Source organism: Cricetulus griseus, unplaced genomic scaffold, assembly GCF_003668045.3.
Source record: "Cricetulus griseus strain 17A/GY unplaced genomic scaffold, alternate assembly CriGri-PICRH-1.0 unplaced_scaffold_150, whole genome shotgun sequence".
In the NCBI taxonomy this organism is placed as follows: Eukaryota; Metazoa; Chordata; class Mammalia; order Rodentia; family Cricetidae; genus Cricetulus; species Cricetulus griseus.
This window is the reverse complement of record NW_023276865.1, coordinates 23,993-50,652: the sequence shown is the minus strand read 5'-3', so window position 1 is coordinate 50,652 and position 26,660 is coordinate 23,993. Positions and strand designations below refer to the sequence as shown.

Below are 26,660 nucleotides of genomic sequence, written 5' to 3'. Positions count from 1 at the left end.
TAATGATTACGAGAGGGTGTACACCTTGAAAGAAAGAGCCAAGAAAAGACAAAGACAGTCCCCAAATTCTTCTCTTATTCTGTATTACATCAATTGGCTTCTTGATACAATACAGAAACTCTAAAGTTTAGGTAAACAACGTGCTTGGATTTTAGAGGAGGAAAACCAAATCCACCTCTAAATCCAGCATTGATTTAATTGAATAGGGACTAGTAAATAAAGAGAAATAGAGTTCTTTGAGAGACAGTTGTAAAGTTTACCGTATGGAACGTTCCTTTTGTTTGATGGTTATAGCTACCTTCTCTTCTTAAGTATCTACCCATGAAGTGTCATTTGATTTCTTGGGATGAGTTTTCCTGTGAAGATAAAAGCAAAACACTTGCCTTTCCTTTGGGAGGTTTCTATTTAGTTTATAAGATATACCTTACTAGAATACCTGTCACTTGTCCTTGTCGAGAGGTTTGTCTTTTTCAACTCAAATCTTGATCAACTTTGATGTTATCCAAAGTTTTTCTTCTCCTGTGGAAACAAATGTAAAACCCCTAACCCAACGTAACACATGTCCTGGTTTCCATATAGAGTTTAGTACATCTTTGAAGTATACCAGCTGATTCAATTCAGCAGTTTTCTCCTTAGTCCAGTGTCTTTCTGCAGCTGTTTATCCTTTTTCATTGGCATTAAGAAAGTTTAGTGTTAATAAAGCATTATGTAACCTATGTTTGGGGGGTTTAGTCTTCCAAGCTTGTTTGTGGAGCATCTCCTTAAGTGTTCTATTAGATCTCTCAAAAACTGCTTGTCCCATAGGATTGTGTGGTATACCGGTGGCATGCTTTATGTTATAATATTTGAAAAACTGTTCCAATTTTGTGGAGACATATGCTGGAGCATTGTCAGTTTTTATTTATGCAAGTATACCCATAACTGCCTTGCATGTGTGTAATAACAGAATCAGCTTTTTCAGAGTTAAGAGCAGCAGCCCATTGGAACCCTAAAAATGTATCTATAGTATGATGCACATATTTCAAATTTCCAAATTCTGCAAAGTGAAAGACATCAATCTGCCAAACCTCATTTCTCTGAATGCCCTTAGGATTACAACCTGCTGGCAATGGAGTTTGGTTATAAAAGGAATAAGTAGGACAGTTTCTCACTATCTCCTTGGCTTGTTGCTATTTTTCAAACCTTTGCTATTTACATGATGTTTCTTATGAAATTCTGAGGTTTCTAGCATACTTCCAATTAATAAATGATCAATCTCATCATTGCCTTGTGTTAGTGGCCTGGCATACCGTATGGGATCTGAAATGTGTAATGTATATAGGATTACTTCTGTGTCTGATTGTTTCCTGTAATTGTAAAAACAATGAGGTTAATTCTGTATTATCAGGAACGAATTCTGCAGTCTCAATGTGTAACACGACTCTCTCTGCATATTGGGAATCAGTAAGTATATTAAGAGGTTCTGTAAAATCTGTAAGTACCATGAGAATTGCATATAATTCTGCCTTCTGTACAGATGTATATGGACTTTGAACTTCTTTACTTACCTCACCTGCTTTATAACCTGCCTTACCTGATTTGTTGGCATCAGTGTAGAAGGTAAGAACTCCAGAAATGGGAGTTTGTCTTACAATACAAGGAAGCATCCAGACTTTATTTTTATGAATTTAATTCTGTCAGTTTTGGGATAATTGTTGCTAATTGTTCCCAAAAAGTCAGTAAGAGCTATTTGCCAATATTCGTTATCCTTCCATAAGGAGGAAATTTCATCATTAGTTAAAGGTACTATAATTTCTGCTGGATCTTTTCCAGTCAGTTGACGAAGTCTTAATTTACCCTTTAAAATCAAATCAGAAATCTTTTCTATATATGTCTTTAACTTTTTATTCTGTTTATGTGGCAGAAATATGCACTCCAATATGGTGTCTTCCCTCTGCATCAGAATCCCAGAAGGGTATTCTCTGGATGGCAAGATAAACAGAATACAGTCTAAATTAAGGTTTATCCGATCTACATGTGCATCCAACATTCTGTTTTCTACCCATTGTAACTCATTTTCTGCCTCCGAAGATAATATTCGTGGACTGTTTATGTCCTTATCTCCTTTAAGGGCCATTTCTAAATGCTTTAAGTCATGTCTTTCTACCCCAATAATCGTCTGTAATTGAGAAATTTCTCCTAATAATTTCTAAAGAGAATTAAGAGTTTGATAACAATCTCTCCTAATTTGTACCTTCTGTGGCTTGATTCTTTGTAAATCTATCTCGTAACCTAAATAGTTAATAGAATCTCCTCTTTGAATCTTTTCTGGGGCAATCTGTAACCCCCAACAGAACTTCCTTCACCATTTCAAACATATGTTTCAAAGTTTCCTTATTGGAATCTGAAAAAAGAATGTCATCCATGTAATGATAAACAAGAGATTGTAAAAATTTCTTACGAATTATTTCCAAAGGTTGCTGTACAAAGTGTTGACACAAAGTAGGACTATTTAGAATTCCTTGTGGCAAAACCCTCTACTGATATCTCCTAACTGGCTGTGAATTATTAAGAGTTGGTACAGTAAATGCATTTTTTTCTATTATTTTCCTGTAATGGTATTGTGAAAAAAAAAAAAACAGTCTTTTAGATCTTTCAAACTGTAACAGTGCTACAAATTTGCTGGCCAGAGTTACATATAAAGGCAACCTCATCAGAATCAGAGTTTCATATAAAGGCAACCTCATCAAAATAACACCAAAATTTTCAATGGAGTCTTTCATATCCACAAAGCCTCATTAATGAGACCTAATAATCATTTTATGGATGATGAAAATAGGGATCAGAGATGCTAGCATCGTGGCCTAAACTCTGTAGGAAAAGAATCATTCTAAAAGTAAGAAAGAGAGTGTAACAATAAGTCTTTACTCCATCTGTATGAGCTACCCGAGCTCTGCCCTGCCAAGTCAGCACTTTCTGCCAGGCTTCCCAAGATAACCCCGGCCTCACGTTAAGTTCCCAAGTAACAAACAGAGATTTATGTTAGGCACAAATGATGCTTGGACAATGATTAGGATTTCTCACCTGCTATCTCAGTCTTAATTATCAAACATAATCATAAGACTTATCTTATGAAGACGCTTTTTGCCTGTGCCCTCTGTTGCTGGCTGATACTCCATAGCAGAGACCAGGAGGAAGAGAGAAGGGCAGACTTCCTTCTTGTCCTTGCTTATATATGAGTCTTCCTGCTATGTCACTTCCTGCCTGAGTCACCACTTCTATACTACATTTCTCAGAATCCTCCTTGACTCCTAGTACAGCCTAACTTGCTGCCTCATTTGCAAACAGTACTTTATTTAATGCCCAATAAGACAAACACATACACAGAAGCACATCCCACATCAAGAGAGTGTTGCTAAATTGGGAATTATTTTGTTAGTAATATTCTGGTATGTTTGCATTTCTATTGTCCAATATAAAGAAAACAATCAATATATTCCTCTCCTTACTGTTTTCTCATGGATCTGATACACCTTTCTCCATTTGATCAGTGCAAGAATTTTAGGCACATGCCACCAATCTGGGTTAAATGTTTTTGTTGTTGTTTTGGGGATTTTTTGTTGTTGTTTTTGTTTTGCTTTTTAATGTTCCTTGGCTATTTAGTGAAGGCTTTGGAGAAAAATTTGCAGTTTCCATCCATAAAATGCAAGATGTATTGCGCATCTTGTCCTGGTCTGTGCATTGGGCTGGACACATTGTAAACACTGAAAAAATGGCAGTCCCCTCTAAATCTTCACAAACCATGTACACTCAAATATGTACACAATGAGTTCAGAAAGTTTAAAAGAACCTCTAAAGAGTGTACACAGGATTTAAATTGTCTCAGGAGCTGCTTCCTTGCTACAGGAGGAATGTGATGTTGTCAGATGGCTGTGCAAGGTGTTGCCATTGTCTTCTCTGGAAGGAGTCAGAGAACTTGTGCCAGACTCAGAGGCAGCTACCCATCACATGCCTTGCTAATGCATAGCCATACTGCCAGGTGAACCCAAGTGATGCAGGGGGCAAGTCCCTCCAGGCTCTCAAGAAAAGCACTGAACCTAAAAGAAGATTTCTTGCTGAGACATTAATTTCATTATCAAACTGATGATAATCCATTTTAACCCCCTCAGAATTTCAACAGATTGATTTATGGGAATTCCTGACCTGGGAACTCAGTGGGCCCATGAGAGAGATGTAGGACACCCAGCCCAGTTCTCATTTTTCTTCTCTATAAATGAAAAAGTTTAAAACTTTAAAAGTTGATGTGTTCTTCCGAAGGCAGACCCAAGCTCTCCCATCAAGGCAGGCAGGACACAGATGCCTTAAGCGCCATGTGGTTTGACATGGCCAGCTGAGCCAAAGGCCATGGGTAGAGTAAGATAAGGAAGACCCCCAAGGGCTTGAGGGCTCAGGTTGGAGGCTGGGAAGTTAGACCTAGCTGTCTTCATCCTCCTGGTCCTCATCCTCATCCTCTGGGAAGTGAGCTTGCTTCTTTGGAACATTCCAGTGCAGACACTGGGCCAGGTTCTCAATACAGTCCGTCACGGGGTGCAAACACAGAAAGAGGACAGCTGGTATCAGGAGGTTGTGATGCTGATGCTGTCTCCATGGCACATTTCCTGTATCTTCTGTCCATCAAAAGACAGCCGTGCAGTGTGACAGCATAGTCTTCAGCTAGACCACTGCGGGGATCTCCGTCTGACAGAATGAGAGCCAGGGGCAGATGGATTTGACCCCGATGGCCTTCACGTTGGTGTGGACCATGAAAGTCCCAGCTGCTGCAGCTGTATATGGTGTGCTGGCCATGGCGTGGAGATGACCTCTCCATTGCCCTCAACAGTGTTGATAGGGTGTCCATCCAGGTAGATATCTACATTCAACAGGCTTGGGGAGGGGCCTCTGAGGATCACCACTTCATTGAAGGCTTGGTAATAGGTAACCTGCTTTCGGCCCTCTGTGTCCAGGCCGTTTTCACTGAGTCCATTATGATACCGTCAAGTTAAACTTATACTACAACCTAAATTTGAATTCAAGTGAGAATATAAAGGTTATTATGATGATGATTATTATTATTCTTTGAATGACAATAGATTGTTTTCTCATCCAAGAAATGCCATAAAATTATAATTAAAACACTCAATGGGAAACCATAAAATATACTCAAAGGACCCGATGCAGTTCCTTTCAGACCCTACAAGTGCTGGATCAGTCTCCCTACTTTCATATATGCTCTAATTCCCCTATTATACCATGTGGGGATGTAGCTCACTGGCAGAGCTCCTGCTTTGCACGCATGAGGTCCCGGGTTCGATTCCCGGTGTCCCCCTTTACTTTTCAGGTCTATTCATACAAGATGTGTCAGATTTTAACTTCCTGTTGTGAGGTCAAATTTCCATACCTAATTAGTGCATAAAATTGCTGATCTGTCACCTGACAAAGATGTTCGTCTATCAACGTTTCCATGGAGACCACTGTAGTCTGGTGAGTAGAAACTAATCATGTCTACAGAATCATGTTTTGTTCTTGGATCTAACAAAATGTGGAAGCTCTGCTTTCCTGCTGCTGGCAGATTCTTTAATGGATATTCTTTCTAGGGTGATAACAAGGGTCAAGTGTTCTTGCTGTGAGAGAAAGGCAGCAGAGCTGGGCAGTTTTGTATGCTGTGGAATCTTCTCGGGTTAGTTCTATTTCCTTTCACTCTTTTCATGATATATAACACAAGTATTTTATGATGTTGTATGTTGAGAGGTATAGAAGATTTCTTGTGTAGAAGGGGGTATATTGCAATATAAATTCATTTTCAGAAACTTAAAATGCAGATGGGGATATAACTAAACACAAAGAGGGTGAATATAGCACATTAGATATTAATAACAATTAGCTCAATTTAAGTTGTTACAATAAATGAAGAGATAAATAGTGTGGGAAAATTTTGAACAGGATGAAAAAGCCTGCCCTAAATAGAAAAAAAAATGTTTTTCAAGTTCTGAAAGAAGCCGTGTTCTAAAAGAGAATAGATTTATGATCAGGATGACCCAAGCTCTTAGATATAACAGAATATTGCTAGTCAACAGCAAATAATTAGTAATCCCTCAGGATAATCTCCCTTTGAACTAGTAGAAACTAAGTATGAATTAAAATGGATGAGCCTGAGTAATTCCAAATAATATTTAGTTAGCCTGCTTGATTTGAAGAAGATGACGTTTATTACTATCATTATCTTACATTGATTGAAAATAGATTGTTTTCTCATCCAATAAATTTCATAAAAAGTTCATGAAGATATTAAACTGGAAGTCATATAATACAGTCAAAAGACCTGATGTATTTCCTTGAAAGCCCTAGAAATGCTGATTCACTCTCTCCTTATTCATATAGGCTTTGACCAACGGACATCACTGTATGGGGATGTAGCTCAGGTGGTAGAGCGCTTATATCGCATATTTGAGGTCCCGGGTTCGATCCCCGGCATCTCCAAGGAGACACTTCTAATGTTTTTCTTTTTTAGTATATATTCCATAAGGTGTCCCAGACTTGTGAGCTCATATGTGGTTGTCATAGAAACCTGGGGTCATTATGGCGACCGTTTTCAATGGCTTCCCAAGCGATGTCCTGGAAAGGAGAATTCCTGAAGGAGAGAGAGTAGGGACCTCTGTATGTGCTGTGCTGTCTGGACCTGGCTGTGCTGGAGCCATAGGAGGAGTGTTCTGGGGGAGGGAGCAGCAGGGAGATAGACAGTAGAGTGAGCTCTCTCTGATCCCAGCTTGCTGCTCCCTGAAAAGGGATCAGATTGCTCCTGCACAGGATCTGAGGGACATAAAGCAGGAAAGTCTAAAGACTAATCAGTGATTACCTCAGATGCCTCTGTAATATGCAGTTGGTTAAAGGATTATTGTTCCTCCTTATTAGTTTGTGAGTTAGTTTGGTTTTGAGACAACATTTCATTGTGTCCTACCCTGGCTGGGAACTCTCAATGAATCTCTTGCCTCAGTTGTCCTGTGAAGGGATTACAGGTGTGGGACACTGTGTGCTTGTCACCAGTTGGTGATTTTAATTTCCTTTTTTGTGGTTCCCACCTTCCCTGGTGACCCTGATGTCTCCTCAGAATCCCTGTCCTGAAGCTCTCTGCATAAGTCATTAAAATTTCTATTGAATGTCTTATAAATAGAACCAAACCTATCAATGACCCTTGAACTGCTCACCTACGTCTTTCACATTTCTCAATTTCTGTTTGTTGACTGAATTTGGGTGCTTTTATATGTTTTTCATGGGAATTATTTATGGTATACGTTTGTGTAACTTTCCACCTCATGGAATTGTATCTTTTCAGTTCTCATCCTTGCATTTGGAAGCACAGGCGATTTTAAATTTTAAGTATCCCTCTTTCCCAGGGCATTCAGTTATACTTTTATTTTTTAAGTAGTTTTCATTTGAAATGAAAGGAATCTTAGATTACATACAAATCACACTACCATCTGCACTCATCCTTTACAGAACCCTCCCCCACGAGTCCCTCATCAATTCCTGAGAGAGCATTAGGCCTCCAATAAGGTGTCATCATCAATGTCTGTCACATCATTAGGTTCAGGACCAATCCCTAGTCCCTCCCTGGTGTGTCTAGACTGAGAGAGTGTCCTCCCTCGTGTGTGTAGACTGAGAGAGTGTCCTCCCCCGTGTGTGTAGACTGAGAGAGTGTCCTCCCCCGTGTGTGTAGACTGAGAGAGTGTCCTCCCCTGAGTGTGTAGACTGAGAGAGTGTCCTCCCCCCGTGTGTGTAGACTGAGTATCCTCCCCCGAGTGTGTAGACTGAGAGAGTTTCCTCCCCTGTGTGTGTAGACTGAGAGAGTGTCCTCCACCCATGTGTGTAGACTGAGAGAGTTTCCTCCCCCGTGTGTGTAGACTGAGAGAGTGTCCTCCCCCGTGTGTGTAGACTGAGAGAGTGTCCTCCCCCGTGTGTGTAGACTGAGATTGTTTCCTGCCTCCACAGGACAAAAATTCTGGTTGTACTTCCAGAGGCAGGAAAAGACTGCCCAGGCCCCCAACTGACAGCTGTGTTCAGGGGACCTGGACAGTCTTATTCTGGCTCCCCAGGTGACTGGCTGGGGGCCTAGGCGGACTGACTTTGTAAGGTCAGGCATTGCATTGCTGCTGATTCCTCTTTCCAACTGGATTATGTTTGGCTCAGTGCTTAAGCTGTCTGGTCTCGAACTCCCAGTGATCAGGCAGCCTCTGGGTCCAGAGTGCTAGGACTAAGTCGTGAGCCACCAAAATCCTGATTGCTTTCATTCATAGTTGGGGTATTTCTTTCTGATTCCAGGTGATTTCCCTGTGCCAGATATGGTTTTTATTAGATGTCTTTTCTGTTTAATCTTCACGCAGGCACAATGACATGAATTTTCTTCTGTGTGTTCTCTTTGACATTTACACACTTATTTTTCATATTCTTACTTTGTGTTAAAGGTAAACTTTACTGTTTAGTTTTGAAATCAGCACATTACCCTATATGACAGCATAACCCTAAAAACCCAAGTATTAGGCAAATGGATGGAAACAGAAGAAACCATTCTTCCCGAGGTAATCCAGTCACAAAAAAGAGAAGCCGGGTATGTACTCACTCATACTTGGATTTTAGACTTAGTGTAAAGGATTGCCAGCCTGCACTCCAGCTTCAGGAGAGGCTTGTAAACAAGGAGAACCCTAAGAGAGACATACATGTTCCTCTGAGGAAGGGGAAAGGAACAAGATCTACTGAGCAAATTGGGAGTATGGGGAGAGCGTAGAGGTAATTAGGAGAGTGAGAAGGGGAGAAGAAGAGGTATGAGGAAGGCAGGATGGGTCAGGGAGGTTGAGTTGGGTGAAGAATACAGGAGAGCAAGGTAAGAGATACTAGAATAGAGGGAGCCATTATAGGTTTAAAGAGAAATCAGGCACTAGGAAAATGTCTGGAGAGATACAAAGATGGCAGTAACTAACAATCTAAGCAACAGAGGAGAGGCTACCTTAAATTCCCTCTCCTGATAATGAGATTGAAGAATAATTCATATGCCATAGTATAGCCTTCATCTGGCATCTGGTGGAAGCAGAAGGAGACACCAACAGCTATACCTTGAACTGAGTTGAAATCCAGTTGCAGAGAAGGACGACTGTTGAGCAAAGGGGTCCATACCACCCTGGAGAAACACAAAGAAACCGCTGTCCTGACCAAATGACAGTTCTTTGTCCCCAGACTGATAGCTGGGAATCCAGCATGGAACTGATCCAGACCCCCTGAATGTGGGTGTCAATGAGGAAAACTTGGAAATGTATGGGGCATCATGTTGTGGATCAGTACTTATCCCTAGCATAGGAATGGACTTTGGGAGCCCATCCCATATAGAGGGATACTCCCTGAGCCTAGACACAAGGGGGTTTTCCTAGGCCAAAGAATATGACAGACTTTGAACACCCCCTATGAAAGTCCTCACCCTCCCTGGGGAGCAGAAAGGGTATGGTATAGGTAGTGTGTTAATTGGGGGACAGAAGAGAAGGGGATGGGAGGGACCTGGGATTGACATGTAAAATAATTTTCTTTCTAATAAAAAAAAAACAAAATACACTAGGAATTGATGGCTAACGCCTTTAATCCCAGCACTCGGGAGGCAGAGGCAGGTCGATCTCTGTGAGTTCTAGACCAGCCTGGTTTCCAGAGTGAGTGCCAGGATAGGCTCCAAAGCTACACACAGAAACCCTGTCTCGAAAAACAACAAAACAAAAACCCAAAAAGAAAGAAAATACACTAGAAAAAAGAAAGCGAAGTATTCATTCTGTAATTTGCAACAATCCACGTTTTACAAACTCTCTTTCCACCTAATAATCTCTGAAGCTTATTGACTATAAACACATTTTTTTCCTTATTTTACTTACCTAGAATTATTCATCTGAGATAATTCAATATATATCTAGTAGTTTAGACTAAAGTTCCAGATGGGAAACAAAGATATATTTTGAAGGATCTAATTATGTCCAAGCTCTTTCTTGAACTTCATATGCCAATGTAAAGAAAGTTATTACACCTAGGCCTAAATTTACATATAATAGGAGAGCTTTTATTGAGTTCATCAACATGAAATCTCCACTTGAAAATTCTTTTACTCAAGCCTAGAAAGATGGCTGAGAAGTTAAGAGAACAAATGTTCTTGCAGAGGACACAATTTTGTTCACATCTAGCATGTCAGGTGGTTCACAGGTGCCTGAAACTCCAGCTCCAGGCCTTCTGCTTTTTCCTGTCAATTTTGGATTGTTTTTGCACATGATACAATGTAGGTCCTAATTTATATTTGTAGGATATGGATATACACTTGCCCCAGCATTCTTTGCTTAAAGAACATCCTTTCTACACCAAATTGCCTTTGCATATTTGTCAAGTATCAGTTCTCCAGAAATCCAGGGATGGTACATATATCAATAATCCCAGTGCCTAAGAGGCTGCAGGGGTAGTATTGTCAGTCCTTCTCAGCCTAGACTACACACAAGTTTGATGGCAGCATGGAATACATAGAAAGATGTTGTCTCAAAAGTGGCAGTGGTCTGTAAATGTGTGGGTATAACCCTGGAGTGTTGATATGTGTCTTTACTTCCCTGCTTGGATTCCTATAGCAGGATGGCCCACTTAATGTAGTTTCATATGCAGATCTCTTATCAGACAATGCTCTTCTCTATGTTTCTAAGATCCCTAATTCAATGCATGATCTCCTCCTCTTGGAGAGTCCAGAGGAGCTGGAAACAGCAGCTTCAAATAGGCAGACTGCACACACAGGCAGGGTCTGTGCACTCAGTGGAAATCTGTGACTGGGAACCTGTCCTGAATCCAGGACCTGTTCTCCATCTTTTCCGGCAACACCTCTCCCTCCTCCTTAGCCACAATTTCTTTTCAAGATTTTGGCTCCAATCCCAGATGCTCTCTTGGAGTCTGTGATTTTCCCAGTTCTGGCATCAGCTCTAGAACTCACCTTGGAGATTAACGTGTTTTTTTTTTTTTTTTTTTTTTTGAGTGGGAATGGCAGAAGAGTTTTCCACACCCTCTGTTTCAGGGATTCTCTATGCCTGAGTCTGAGATGAGGACTCTGAAGCAGGGCAGAGAAGGGTCAGTGAGGGGAGGCTGGGTATTCTGGTGGGGTGTGGAAGGCAGGTAGGTGTACCTGGGAGGTTCTGACTTCTCTACCTACTTTGCCTTTAAATACATCTGAATATGCCCCCTACTCTGTATCATGCTTTGTACCGAGTTCAATCTTCTAAAGAAATTCCTGTTGCATGATTCCAAGCCTGAAGTCTTAGGTCTTCAAAAAATATCTCCATCACAAAGATTTCTAGCCTGCATCTCTGATAATCACAAAAATTGTCTGAGCCATAGGCTTTACAAGGAACCTCTATTTGTCCTTATGTCTGTAGCCTCACCCTTTCCACACATAAATCTTTGGCTGGTTTCCTTTCAGTAGTCTTGAAGCATCTTTAGTGGAATGTTTTTGCCTCCCATCCAAAAGAATTAAATTTCCATCTAATGGGAGACAGGACACTCTCTCCCTGGTTAAGAGTTAATCCACTTGGGTCAGCAAACCAGCAGGCTATAGGACCTCTTCTCAGAAACAGGAATCCTTCCCCCTAAGACATACTAAAAGACAAAGGGGACTTTGTTGTGTTGCGACCACCTGGACCAGCAAGGAAGAGGCAACTTTGAGACTCTTCCTTAAGCAGTTTACTCAGGAAACTGAAACAATCTTCTGACCCGGGGAAAGGCCCCCCACAGCTTAAAAGCACTCTTGCCAGCCAGCCCCAGAACGCCATGTGGCTAAGGCGGAGAGGCTCACATTTGCTGATGCAAGTTTGAATTTTAGACCAAGACAAATAAGGAGTTGTTTATTCCACAGAGCGCTCACCCTCGGGATGGTGGAAGGCGGAAACTGGCGCCATCTTCTGGCTCGGCGCATCGCAGCTCTCCACAGTTCCCCCTTCTTTATTAAAAAGCAGAGCGGGTGAAGATAGAGGCCCGATCCCCGGTATGCAAACATGGAATAATGTATTGGTGACACCCACAAACTCTACGCCTTCGGTGACCCAAACCCATCCCGTACCTATTTTCCCAGGGGAAGGATCTTGGGTACAACCTTCATGCAATCGGGCTTGTCTTCCGAGGGCAGTCTAGCCACATACAAGCAAACCTTCGTGCAGTGCTTAGCCTCGCACCCCGCTTAAGAGAGCATTTTAGTTCTTAATAGTGTCCAACCAGGCCTGGGGGGACTGCCCTGCCTCTATGGCAGTAAAGGCTTGAATAATCATAGCTGCATCCTGCTTTTGCGTAGCCCTAATCCTGCATATACACCACAGGCAGACCAGGGAGACCACAATCAAGAGGCCTGCTAATGCTCCCATGCCCGCCCACTCTTTCAAATGATCCATGGCGGAGTTCAACCAGGAAGTCAGGCCGCTTGCAAGGGATAGGTCTATTCGGGTGGAATTCACATGCACGATAGCCATCCTGAGTTCTCTCATGGTGTCTTCAAACTCGGATGACCAATTCTGTAATAGAAACTGAGATAATCTTTTAAACTTCGATTGGTGGTAAAAAGGCGTGGGAAAACCCCTGCATTATACATCACCAGCATAGGTCTTGGGAACACTACAGTATCCCCCATCCCTGCTCCGCCATCCCCAGATGACTCATCATGGGAAGGAGAAGAAGCATCACCACGTTGACACTCATGGTGTTCCTCATGTTGGATTTTCCTGATCAATCGTTCTGGCACCCACACCGGATCCTATTGGTCCTGTGGAAAAACACAAACAGAAACTCATGCCCATGTCAGCACGGGATCAGGCCCGTGCCAGAGGCCTGTCAGAATATCCTTCCATTTAACCATCCCTTTAGCAGGGCCATGTGGATCCTGATGTCTATCAGCCGCAGAACGGCCTTGAGCACCCAAATTTAAGAAATTAATAGTAAATAGGGCGAGAGATAGCCTCTCCTTAGGAGTACGGCCATGGCCTATTCCTCCTTTTTTTTTTCAGACATTCCTTTAACGTGCGATGGGCACGTTCAACAATGCCTTGGCCTTGAAGATTATACGGTAATCCATGGAGAAGTTGCAGCTCCATGCGCTGACAGAATGAAGCAAAAGTCTGGGCCGTATAAGCTGGCCCATTATCAGTTTTTAACTGTTGGGGTTTACCCCAAGCAGCCCAAGCTTCCAGGCAATGAGTGACAACATTGCATGCCTTTTCTCCTGTTAGAGGCGTGGCATGCATGACGCCTGAACAGGTGTCCACAGACACATGTACATATTTTTGACTTCCAAATTCAGATATATGTGTCACATCCATTTGCCACACTCTCAAAGGGAGTAGACCTCTTGGATTCACTCCTACATTGGGTGGATGTTGAAAAATTACACATCGAGGGCAATCTAGAACCACTTGCCGAGCATCAGCTCGAGAGAGATGAAATTTTTTTTGTAGTGCCCTAGCGTTCACATGAAAGGTCCTATGAAAATCTCTTGCCTTTTCCAAGGTGGAGCTCAAAAATATACATTCCATTCTGGTCCACTGATCGACCTTATCATTACCTTCACTTAATGGTCCTGGCAGACCTGTATGAGCTCTTATATGTTGCACAAAGAAACAAGCTTTCCTTTGCCAAATTAAATTTTGAAGTTGTTGAAATAAAAGGCAAACTGGACTGGCACTCTTTATAGGCCCAGCCACTTCCAATGTCTTAACAGCATTAACAACATAAGCTGAATCTGAGAGTAAATTAAAGGCAAAAGTACAGGCCTGTAAAACTTCTAATACTATCTTTAATTCCACAATCTGAGGGGAGCCAGGTTGAAATTGGTGTAACACAGGCTTATGCCCCTTAATCATATAAGCTCCACAACCTGTCTTAGAACCATCAGTAAACACATTTGGGGCTTCCACAATTGGTTGAGATGAGGTTATCCTTGGAAATATCATGGGATGTTCCCTAAAAAGCCCCAATAATGGATGATTAGGATAATGATTGTCTATATCTCCATCAAATCCACACTGCAGGATGGCCCAATCATCAATTGTGGCGCAAAGAATATTAACTTGATGACTGGAATAAGGCACCACAATCATATTGGGGGTTATGGCAAAATATTGTAAGCATTGCTGGATCCTGTTTAAGGCCAATTTTGCCACCGCAGTGGGATAATACTCAATGGATTTAGCAGGAGATATTTTAGGGTATATCCATAGCAGAGGCCCCTCTTGCCAAAGCAAGCCTGTAGGTTGATAATATGTAGGAAGAATACACATAGTGATGGCTTGTCCTTCTTTACACCTCTGTAGAAAGGCACTTTGTAATCTTTCCTCTACCATCTGTAGGGCATTTCTTGCTTCGGAAGTCAATTCTCTAGGGGAATCTAGAGCTGAGTCCCCATTCAACACATTATACAAAGGTTTCAACTCATAATTTGGTAGCTTCAAATAACACCTAATCCAATTTATATCTCCTAATAATTTTTGAAAATCATTTAGGGTCTTCAAATTGTCCTTTCTCAATTCTACCTTTTGTGGAATAATATGGTTCTCACTAATCTTTGTTCCCAAATAGTTTACAATTTTTTCTTTCTGAACCTTTTCAGGGGCAATAAATAGCCCTTTTCTTTCAAGCAACTTTACTAATTTTACATAGGCCTTCTCTAACATTTTTTCTTCCTTAGCAGCCAATAATATGTCATCCATATAATGAAGACATCCTAAAGTAGGAAATTCCTTTCTCAGTGGTCCAATAGCCTCCCCAATTTTTCCCATGAAGGGATTGTAAGCTGTCCAGTGTTTGCAAACCAGGGTGCTATTATGTCCACCTGCTCTAAAAAATTATCTAGGGTGCTTCGTTTTAGTTTTAAGCCCTTCAAGCGAAGCAACTCATTTAGGGTCACAAAAATTGGGTGCAAGATCGACGCGCCCATATTTAGCACAACACGAAAATTTTCCCCCCTTTTCTATTTATCTATGGAGAAAGGAAAACTTTATCACCGCTCTAGTCTCCGTCCATAAAATTTTGCTTGTTTGTTTTTTAAAGGTTTTTATTTATTTATTATGTATCCAGTATTCTGCCTGTATGTATGCCTACAGGCCAGAAGAGAGCACCAGATCTCATTACAGATGGTTGTGAGCCACCATGTGGTTGCTGGGAATTGAACTCAGGGCCTCTGGAAGAACAATCAGTGCTCTTAACCTCTGAGTCATCTCTCCAGCCCTCCAATTGCTTTTTTTTCTCCCTTTCTCTTTACCTACAGAGAAAGGAAAACTATCACCGCTCTAGTCATGGTCCATAGATTTTCCGCCCTCTTCATGGGCCCTTAATTTTATCCTCTTACTTGGGACTTACCAGTGCACTGCCCTGGCTGCAGAAGGTTCTGAGTCTCTTCAGAGGAGGAATTCCCCATACGGGTCACCACTTGTCGCTACCTCCTCGACCAGCAAGGAAGATGCAAAGCTGAGACTCTTCCTTAAGCAGTTTACTCAGGAAACTGAAACAATCTTCTGACACCAGGGAAAGCACCCCCACAGCTTAAAAGCACTCTTGCCAGCCAGCCCCAGAACGCCATGTGGCTAAGGCGGATAGGCACGCATTTGCTGATGCAAGTTTGAATCTTAGACCAAGACAAATAAGGAGTTGTTTATTCCACAGAGCGCTCACCCTTGGGATGGTGGAAGGCGGAAACGGGTGCCATCTGGCCCGGAACATAGCAGCTCTCCACAATGTTGATATTTTCTTGAAGTAATGTGTCTTCACTTCCCATAAATCCTGCACCTGCAGAAGTCTCTTTCAGAGCTGTAATATTGCAGCCTCTTCAATTTGTCCACTTTTCTTCTCAGTTCTGGGTGTGGTTTCAGGAGCTCTTCTTGCTTGCCCAAATATTGTGGGCTTCACACTTTCTCTGAAGCTACCTCACTACTGTGTGGCTGCTTATGAACCGTGTGTGTGTGTGTGTGTGTGTGTGTGTGTGTGTGTGTGTGTGTGTGTGTGTGTGATCCCTGCAGGCTTATTGCAAATGGTACACCTTTTCCTCTTTGTCTGCTACATAGTATAACTCTGGACAGCTACAGAGATTTGCAGCTTATCTGTCCTCCAGATTTTCAGTTTTTGTTTGCTACTCCAGAGCAGAGACCAGGAGGAAGAGAGAAGGGCTGACATCCTTCTTGCCCTTGCTTATATATGAGTCTCCCTGCTATGTCACTTCCTGCCTGAGTCACCACTTCTTTACTAATACCTCAGAATCCTCCTTGACTCCTAGTACTAATGTACTTGCTACGTCATTGGCCAAACAGTACTTTATCACCCAATAAGACAAATCATACACAGAAGCACTTCCTCCATCATTTCCTATTTTCTGTCTAAACAAAACGCAGAGTAATTTATCTTTTATAATAACTGAAGAAAACGGCAACCATAACTATCTGTCTTCAATTCATCAAATATCACAGAAGGATAATGTATCAACTCTAGTATTGACAGAGACATCTGGCTACCTGAACAGTCACCCAAAGTTCCTCTGTAACGTTGGTGCATCATTCTTCAGCCCATAGGACACAGTGTGTCTGGCACTCTTCTCCATTTCAGCAGGAACCCTTTAGTACTGTCTTGTTTTGTAAGTTTAGCTGTCAATTTCTTGTGGGTCCTGCATGTCCAGTTTAAACAGCAACTAACAGTCCAGGCAAGAGCAGTTTCTTGCCAAATGGCTAACCTTGCCATGTTGAAGGCAAACTCCATAACGAGTTTCTTTGATGCCCATCCTCTGTGCCAGGAACAGTTGTGTCTCACTGTCAAGAAAACCCTAAACCATTTAAATACCATGTACTCTGAAGGTCTTTAAAAGATTTGAAGAATACCTGTCCATATCAAATACATCTCTGTATATCTAGAAAACATAACTAACCTAATTATAAATTCTGACTATTACAGGTGACTATATAATCTGTATTTCCTTATGTATTACATGGTAAAAGATCTGTATAACACAATACCTAACGAGAGGAGTAATATACATATCACAAAATTGACCTTAAATTTGTATCAATAAATGAAAAGTCACACTAATGCAAAGTATCCATTCCTATATCCTATTCCCCCCTTTCCTTTAAAAAGAGATTGACTGTGATCATTCCCATTCATAATCAACTCCATTTAAATGTAATCAAACATTTATGAACAATATTTGGGAATTTGGGGGTCATTCATTCCAAACTGCTTCCTACTGGTTGGTGGCAATGTCCATATCATGGGGATCATGATAAGACATAGAAATATGACCAAGTCCTTGTTATTGTGATCTGAAGGGCTACATTGCCTCAGCTGTTTTAGATGTAGGATTAGTTGGGCCACTGCTTCAGGGGGTCTCGCTTGACCAAACCATATTAGTCTGGGAGGAATCCATAGTTTTCCATTTTCTGTGGAAACACAAGCAAGAAATCTTTTCCCAAGTAGCCTGTCCTTAGACTTAAATTTTGAAGTCAAAGCATTGTTAAAATGTGTAAGTTGGATTAATTTAGTAGCATTGATAATCAAATTATTGTAGCAGCTTTTGCTCTTTCCTAGGCAAACAAACAATTTAAAGAGAACAATATAGCATATAGTACCAGACTCTCTGTATATTTTCCATCTTTACCTGGCTTTTTATGACTCTATTTCTTTAACTTTTATTTTTTCCTTTTAAGAGATAGGTTTTCTCTGTGAAACCTTGGCTGTACTTGAATTCAGTCTGTACACCAGGCTGGCCTTGGAGTCCCAGAGATCTGTTTGCCTCTGCCTCCCGAATGCTGAGATTAAAGGCGTGTGCCACCATTTACCAGCTACACTAATTTTTTTCTTCCTCTTTTTCTCTCACAAGCCTACATATATTTTTAAACACAGTGTAAACATTTAGAGGTTTTTCTTCATCTGAATCTGTCTTTACTGTAAATTTTTACCTTTTTCAGGCCACCTAATCTTTTAACTGTCAAACAACACTGCCAAAATTAAAGTGGCAGCTTTCTTAGCTGATGTCTTCTAAGGAGCATTCTGCCGGCTTGGAGATGTGGTCACTGCCACTGTCAGCTGCGTGGGGCACGAACCAACAACAAAAGCCTCCTACTCTACTGACTGAGCTAGCTGGCCTCTTAAAAGGGAGATCTGCGGTTTTTACTGCATAGGATGAGTCAGGAAAACTCTTTTAAAGGAACTAAGTCTCTGCTTGTCTATAGCAAAACAGAGACCACCCGAGAAAATGCTGCTACCAAGAAGTCGTGCTGGCCTCTGACCTTTTGCTGCTAAAAATCCCTTTTTATGTTTTGTGAAGTTTACATGGAAGTTCATAACACTACCTCTGGCTGCTTGGGCTCTGCCGCTGTTTGACTAGTCTCGGGAGGGTGGCTTGCCCTGCCTGGTGACTTGTGGTGGCAGGTTCCCCACTTCCTCTCTGAAACTCCGGGTGTGGAGTGATCCCACTCACTGATAACATACTGTAACAATAATGCTTTAATCCAAGAATCCCAAGCCTTTCTGTCACCTGGGCACTTATGCCAGGCCAACCAAGTTCTGCCCAATGGAACATTAAGTTCCCAAGTAACAGAGACTTGAATTAGGCACAAATGCTGCTTGACCAATGACTAGGATTTCTCATCTGTGAGTTCAGTCTTAATTATCAACCATAATCATAAGACTTATCTTATGAAGACGCCTTCTGCCTGTGCCCTCTGTTACTGGAGAAGTGCATAGCTACTCCAGAGCAGAGACCAGCAGGAAGAGAAAAGGACTGACTCCCTTCATGCCATTGCTTATATGAGTCTCCCTGCTATGTAACTACCTGTCTTAATCACCACTTCTTTAATACATTTCCCAGCATACTCTTTGACACTAGTACCGCCTAACTTGCTGCCTCATTTGCAAACAGTAATTTATTTATCACCCAATATGACAAACACATACACAGAAGCACTTCTCATTTTAAGAGTCTGTTGCTAAATTGGCAATTATTGCTTTATTTTGTTTGTAATATTCTTGTATGTTTCCATTTCTACTGTCCAATATAAAGAAAACAATCAATATATTCCTCTCCTTATTGTTTTCTCATGGATCTGATACACCTTTCTCCATTTGCTCAGTGCAAGAATTTTAGGCTTGTGCCAACAATCTGAGTTAAATGTTTTCTGGGGGATATTTTTTTTCGAGACAGGTTTTCTCTGTGGCTTTGGAGCCTATCCTGGAACTAGCTCTTGTAGGCCAGGTTAGTCTCGGTCTCACAGAGATCCACCTACGTCTGCGTTCTGAGTGCTGGGATTAAAGGTGTGTGCCATCAACGCTTGGCATGGATTTTTTGTTGTTGTTGTTTTGCTTTTTAACATTCCTTGGCTATTTAGTAAAGGCTTTGGAGAAAAAACTTGCAGTTTCTCCCACAGACAGATTGCGCATCTTGGGCATCTCTCTGTAGCGGTGTTCCACAGTCCTATCATACATCCATGCTATGTAACCATGGTAGTCTCATAAGCTCACGACTACAATTCACAAATTCCTGAAGGGAGATGCATTATTTCCAAATGCTGAGTAATGTCTATTGTGGTCCCATCTAAACCATCTTAGTTATGCTTCTCAATTGCTTCCCTTCTAAGGAAGGCATTTAGCTTTGAGTGAAATGTATGGAGACAAGGGAGGACTACGTCTCGAGAGGCATATCCCTGTGCAGGAACAGTTGCTCAACATGGTTGTGATTGAATTGTCACACAAAATAGCTACCCTCAGCACATTTCTTCTGTACCCCTCATATTGAAAATCCTTTCTTTTCCTGTACAATATATCCTGATTACAGTTTCCTCTATCTTTAGTACCCCAAGTTCCTGCCCTACTCCCATGTCATCCAGTCCCTCCCCATTTGTGATTCAGATTAGAAAAGAAAAGGTTTCGGGCAGTTGGAACAACACATCACAAATTTAAATGAACTAAGAAACAAAAACTATGACATACAGGGTGGACAAGGGAGCTAACAGAATGAATGGAGAGAAGTGGAGAATGAAAAATAATCAGAGACTCCCTGGTTCACACAGTCTGGATTTTCATGAAGATGCTAAGGTGAAAGCTTTGCTATGGACACAGAGGACCAGGTGTAGAGCCATCATGCAGGCTATGTGCCTGCTGGTTCTGTCTCTATGACTGCATATGAGCTTTGTTCAATTAATTTAGAGTCCGTGTTCTCCAGGTGGCCTCCATCCCCTATTGCCCTTACAAGTTTTCTACCTGTGCTTTTCAGGGTTCTATCATCACTGAGAGGAGTGATTTGATGGAAACATCATAGAGACATCACTTTAATATCTTTTTGTTCCAAGATCTGTCTGTCTCTCTATCTGTCTGTCTCCCTCTCTCTCTATTTTTGGTTCTCTGTCTGTTTCTGTCTCTCACCTGTCTACCCTTGTGATTATGTAATTGTTTCTAGTTGCTGTAGGATGAGACTTCTCTGAGGAGGACTGACTATCTGTTGACTATAGCAGAACACCATTAGGAGTTATTTTTTTACTGCTGGGGAAAACCCAGCATTGTTTGCTTTAACACTAGGTCTCAGGGCTATCTAGTGTCTGGTTTGTGGTCACGAAAGCAGTATCAGGTAGGGGTTCCATGTGGTAGAGTGGCCTTAATTCAAACTAGACATTGGGTGGTTATAAGCTTTGTGCTTCCATGGCCCTAGCATTTTTTTTTTTTTGCAAGCAAACTGCTACGTAGATCAAAGGACTTTGGCCTGGTTGAGAGTTGTATTTCTCTTTTGGTACCTTCCTATACTAAAGACATTGTGATGTAGCAATTATGGTTGTATGTAGGCACCAGCTTGATCTGTCCACATCCAATGAGTTGTGGGTGAGTATCCCTCAGCTATGGGCCCTTGCTGTCAGTATATGCAGATCAACCTATGCATATTGTCTTGACATCTGCCTGAGGTGTTTGGGGATTTCCATGGGTCCCCTTTGGCCAACATCTCTATTTTATGTAAACCAGTCCTGGTAATGGAAGTTTTGTTTGATGATAAGAGAGTTACAGTGGGAATCTGTCTCCTCCCATTATTTGCAGAAGTTATCATGATTGTGTTCTTATATTTTACAAAGAATTCACTGCACTGGATTTCCATACCACCCACAAATGCCTGTCAATTCTTCTGTGTCTCCCTGAATTCCCTCTCTCAAACCCATTTCCCACCCCATCCCAACCCTATGCTGCTGTCATAGCCCCTCCAATCCACCCATAAAATCTCGAATATTTCCGCTATCTGGGAGACCCTTGTTTCCTCATAGTCTCTTCCACTATACATAGTCTCTCTCGGAGTTTAGGCTGAGTCCTAGGTGTCCTTTTTTAACCTATAATATCCACATATAAGCATATTCATATCATATCACTCTGAGTCTGTGTAACCTCACTCATGAAGATTTTGTTTAGCTCCATCAAGATTTGCATGAAAATTTCATGGCGTCATTTTTTAAATAGTGGAGTAATATTTTGTTGTATATCTGTACTATGTTTTCTTTAAGGATTCTTCAGTTGAGGCACATCTAGGTAGTTTCGAATTTCTGGGTATTGTGAGTCCAACAAGAATGAACATGATTGAGAAAGTGTCATTTTGGTAGCTGAAGCGTCCTTGTGGAACATGCCCAAGACTGGTATCTCTGGAAGGAGAGGTAGATTGATTTCCATGTGGAGTGGTAGTCACTGTAAATCAAAGGAGAAAAGCTCACAGAGATTGAAGCAGCAAACACTGGGCTTGCATGAGTCTGCACCAGGTCTTCTATGTATGTATCGTGGCTTTAGTATATTGGGAGTAATTTTTATTTGTATTTTGTTGAATCTCTGATTGTGTGAACAAGTGCATCTCTGAGTATTTGGGGTTTTTTGTGGACTCTTTTCCTCCAATTGGTTTGGATTTCCAACTTCTATTTGATAGTTGTGTTTTGTCTTATTCTATTTATTTTGTTTTATTTTCCTCTTATCTAATAGAATCCTGTACTTTTCTTGTTTTAAACATTTTATTTATTGAAAGAATCTGAAAATAGTAATTAGACGTTCATTAAGAACTAATGAATTTTAAATATTAATATGAAACATTAAGACTTTACATGAAAATTTCATGTGTTCTGGGTCATTCTTGTAGCAGCTTGCTTCTAGACTTGTCAACACTTGCTTGTTAGATAGGGAACCATGCTCCAGACCCGGCTCTCCTCTGCATCACAGCAGAGGCCTTTGTGCTCACAATCAAATATGAACAGCACAGCTCTGGGGACAAGCTACAACAGCCACCAGCATGGAAGTCAGGCACATAGGGCATCATAGGGGCTTACTTTTGTCAACAAGGGCCCATTATGTTCTGACTTTCACAGCAGAAGAAAGCCCAGCGTGAACTCAGCTAGAGGTGACTGAGAACCTTTTTGATCAGCATGAGACATAAGGCTGACTTCACCCCGGAAGCCAGTCCAAGAATGGGCAGTCCTCCCTTCCTACTCCTGCCATGAGTCCTGAAGACAAAACTGAAAGCTGACAACTAAATGAGGTGACTTGGCTGACCACTGAGACCACATAGGCTCCACAATCCATGGGGCAACCATGTATGCTATTTATTTTACATGCATGTCCACACACAGGGCTCTATATATCTGCTGCTCAAATGCAAGCCTAAGACTCTTGTGGAAGCAGAAGACCAGGAGCACAACCATGATGATAATAGTGAGGTGGCCTCAAATAATTTCTAGCTGCTGCTTAAGTAAGATAGGAAGCACAGAGCCCTGTCCTGGATTGTGCATTGGGCTGGACACATTGTAAACACTGAAAAAATGGCAGTGTCCTCTAAATCTTCACAAAGCATGTACACTCAAATGTGTACACAACGACTTCAGAAAGTTTAAAGGAACCCCTATAGAGTATACACAGGATTTAAATAGTCTCAGGAGCTGCTTTCCTGCTACAGGAGGAATGTGATGTTGGCAGATGGCTGTGTAAGGTGTTGCCACTGTCTTCTCTGGAAGGAGTCAGAGGCCTTGTGCCAGACTCAGAGGCAACTAACCATCACTTGCCTTGCTAACCCATAGCCATACTGCCAGGTGAATCCAAGAGACTCAGGTACCTACCGGCTCAGGGGTAAAGCACTCCATCTAAAGGAAGATTTCTGACCGAAAAATATATTTCATTATCTAATGGTAGATCAATCAATTTTGACCCCCTAGAGTTTCAACGGAATAATTTACGGGAATTTCCTGATCTGCGATCTCAGGGGTCTGGGTCTAGGACACCCAGACCATTTCTTGTTTTGCTTCTCTAGAAATGCAAAATGTTAAAAAACTTTAAAGGCCGATGTGTTCTTCCGAAGGCAGTCCACTCTCCCACTAGGCAGGCAGGACACAGAGGCCTGAAGCGCCATGTGGTTGGACAAGGCCAGCTGAGCCAGAAGGCCACGGGAAGATTAAGAGAAGGAAGACCCCCAAGGGCTTGAGGGCTCAGGTTGGACGCTGGGAAGTGAGACTAGCTGTCTTCATCCTCCTGGTCCTCATCCTCATCCTCTGGGAAGTGAGCTTGCTTCTTTGGAACATTCTGTGCAGACACTGGGCCAGGATCTCAATACAGTCCGTCACGGGGTGCAAACACAGAAAGAGTCAGCTGGTATCGGGAGGTTGTGATGCTGATGCTGTTTCCATGGCACATTTCCTGCCTCTTCTGTCCATCTAAAGACAGCCGTGCAGTGTGACAGCATAGTCTTCAGCTAGACCACTGCGGGGATCTCCATCTGACAGAATGAGAGCCAGGGGCAGATGGATGTGACCCCGATGGCCTGCACGTTGGTGTGGACCATGGAAGTCCCAGCTGCTACAGGTGTATATGGTGTGCTGGCCATGGGGTGGAGATGACCTCTCCATTGCCCTCAACAGTGTTGGTAGGGTGTCCATCCATGTAGACATCTACGGTCGACAGGCTTGAGGAGGGGCCTCTGAAGATCACCGCTTCATTGAAGACTTGGTAGTACATGACCTGCTGTCTGCCCTCTGTGTCCAGGCCGTTTTCACTGAGGCCATTATGATACTGTCATGTGAAACTTATACCATAACCTAAATTTGAATTCAAGTGGATGGGCCTGATAATAGCAAGTATTATTTATTGTTAGCCTGCCCTGTTTTGAAGAACATAAAGGTTATTATTATGATGATGGTGATGATTATTTATCACCATCAAAATATTTATCACCAACAAATCATTTATCACCAACAAAAATAGATTGTTTCCTCATCCAAGAAATGCCATAAAATTATAATTAAAACACTCAATTGGAAGCCACAGAATATACTCAAAAGACCCGATGCAATTCCTTTCAGGCCCTACAAGTGCTGGATCAGTCTCCCTACCTTCATATATGCTCTAATCCCCCTTTTACACCATGTGGGGATGTAGCTCAGTGGCAGAGCTCCTGCTTTGCACGCATGAGGTCCCGGGTTCGATTCCCGGCGTCCCCCTTTCCTTTTCAGTTCTGTTCATGCAAGATGTGGCAGATTTTAACTTCCTGTTGTGAGGTCAAATTTCCATAGCTAATTATTGGATAAAATTGCTCATCTGTCACCCAACAAAGATTTTTGTCTATGACTTTACGACATTTCCTTGGAGACCACTGTAGTCTGGTGAGTAGAATCTAATCATGTCTCCAGGACCATGTTTAGTTCTTGGATCTAACAAAATATGGAAGCTCTGCTTTCCTGCTGGTGGCAGTTTCTCCAGTGGGTATGCTTTCTAGAGTGAAAACAAGAGTGAAGAGTTTTTGTACTGAGAGAAAGGGAGGGAGGGCTGGGCAGAGCCATTGCTGGCTACTGAACACAGGAAGCATTTGTAGTTGTCATAGAAACCTGGGGTCATTATGGCTACCGATTTCAATGGCTACCCAGGCAATGTCCTGGAAAGGAGAATTCCTGCTGTTTTACTGAGTGAGCTTCTGGGTTCCCAGAGGTGAGTACCTGAATCTTCCTGAGGGCGGGGAGGCAGATGCAGGGATCCCACACCCAAGTATGTTCACTCTCCCTTCCAGATTTGCGACCAGGTGTCTGCAGAAGGAGAGAGAGTGGGGACCATTCTGCCTCCTGCATGTGCTGTGCTGTCTGGACCTGGCTGTGCTGGAGCCATAGGAGGAGTGTTCTGGGGGAGGGAGCAGCAGGGAGATAGACAGTAGAGTGAGCTCTCTCTGATCCCAGCATGCTGCTCCCTGAAAAGGGATCAGATTGCTCCCCCACAGGATCTGAGGGACACAAAGCAGGAAAGTCTAAAGACTAATCAGTGATTACCCTGAGATGACTCTGTAATATGCAGTTGGTTAGAGGATTATTGTTCCTCCTTAGTAGTTTGTGAGGTAGTTTGGTTTTGAGACAACGTTTCATTGTGTCCTACCCTGGCTAGGACCTCTCAATGAATCTCCTGACTCAGTTGCCCTATGAAGGGATTACAGGCATGGGACACTGTGTGCTTGTCACCAGTTTGGGATTTTAATTTCCTTTATTGTGGGTCCCACCCTTCCCGGTAATCCTGATCTCTCCTCAGTGTCCCTGTCCTGATGCTCTCTGCATATGGCATTAAAATTTCTATGGAATGTCTTATAAATAGAACCAAACCTATCAATGTCCCCTTGAACAGCACACCTACATCTTTCGCATTTCTCAATTTCTGTTTGTTGACTGACTTTGTGAACTTTTCTGTGTGTTTCATGGGAATTATTTACGGTATAAGTTTGACTAACTTCCCTCCTCATAGAATGGTATCTTTTCAGTTCTCATCCATGCATTTGGAAGTTCAGCCAATTTTATATTTTAAGTATTCCTCCTTCTGAGGTCATTCAGTTATGGTTTTATTTTGTAAATAATTTTAATTTAAAGTAAAAGGAATCTTACATTACATACGAATTGCAGTACCCTCTGCTCCCATCATCTAACCACCCCCCCCCACGAGTCCCTCATTAACTCCTGAGAGAGCATTAGGCCTCCCATAAGCTATCATCATGAAAGTCTGTCACATCATTAGGACTAGTCCCTAGTCCCTCTACCTTGTGTCTAGACTGAGACAGTGTCCTCCCCGTGTGTGTAGACTGAGAGAGTGTCCTCCCCCGTGTATGTACAGTGAGAGTGTTTCCTCCCCCGTGTGTGTAGACTGAGAGAGTGTCCTCCCCCCGAGTGTGTAGACTGAGAGAGTGTCCTCCCCCGAGTGTGTAGACTGAGAGAGTGTCCTCCCCCGTGTGTGTAGACTGAGAGTGTCCTCCCCCGTGTGTGTAGACTGAGAGAGTGTCCTCCCCCGTGTGTGTAGACTGAGAGTGTCCTCCCCCGTGTGTGTAGACTGAGAGAGTTTCCTCCCCCGTGTGTGTAGACTGAGAGTGTTTCCTGCCTCCACAGGACAAAATTCTGGTTGTACTTCCAGAGGCAGGAAAAGAAAAGACTGCCCAGGCCCCCAACTGACAGCTGTGTTCAGGGGGCCTGGACAGTCTTATTTTGGCTCCCCAGGTGTTTGGCTGGGGGCCTAGGTGGCCTGACTTTGTAAGGTCAGGCATTTCATTGCTGCTGATTGCTCTTTACAACTGGATTATTGTTTGGCTCAGTTCTTGTTAGGTCTCTGGTCTC

The 26,660-nt window shown here is 42.3% G+C and overlaps 1 long non-coding RNA gene and 3 other non-coding genes across 5 annotated transcripts in view; all 4 read left to right on the top strand.

The window, feature by feature from the left end:
• LOC113831634 overlaps nt 1-26,660 on the top strand; it is a 62,257-nt gene that overhangs the window by 20,628 nt on the left and 14,969 nt on the right. The gene's annotated exons all lie outside the window — the stretch shown is intronic.
• On the top strand, nt 5,273-5,344 carry Trnaa-ugc. Its single transcript has one exon. It is a non-coding gene; the product is annotated as a tRNA-Ala (tRNA).
• On the top strand, nt 6,423-6,495 carry Trnaa-cgc. The gene has a single exon. It is a non-coding gene; the product is annotated as a tRNA-Ala (tRNA).
• Trnaa-ugc lies at nt 24,453-24,524 on the top strand. Its single transcript has one exon. It is a non-coding gene; the product is annotated as a tRNA-Ala (tRNA).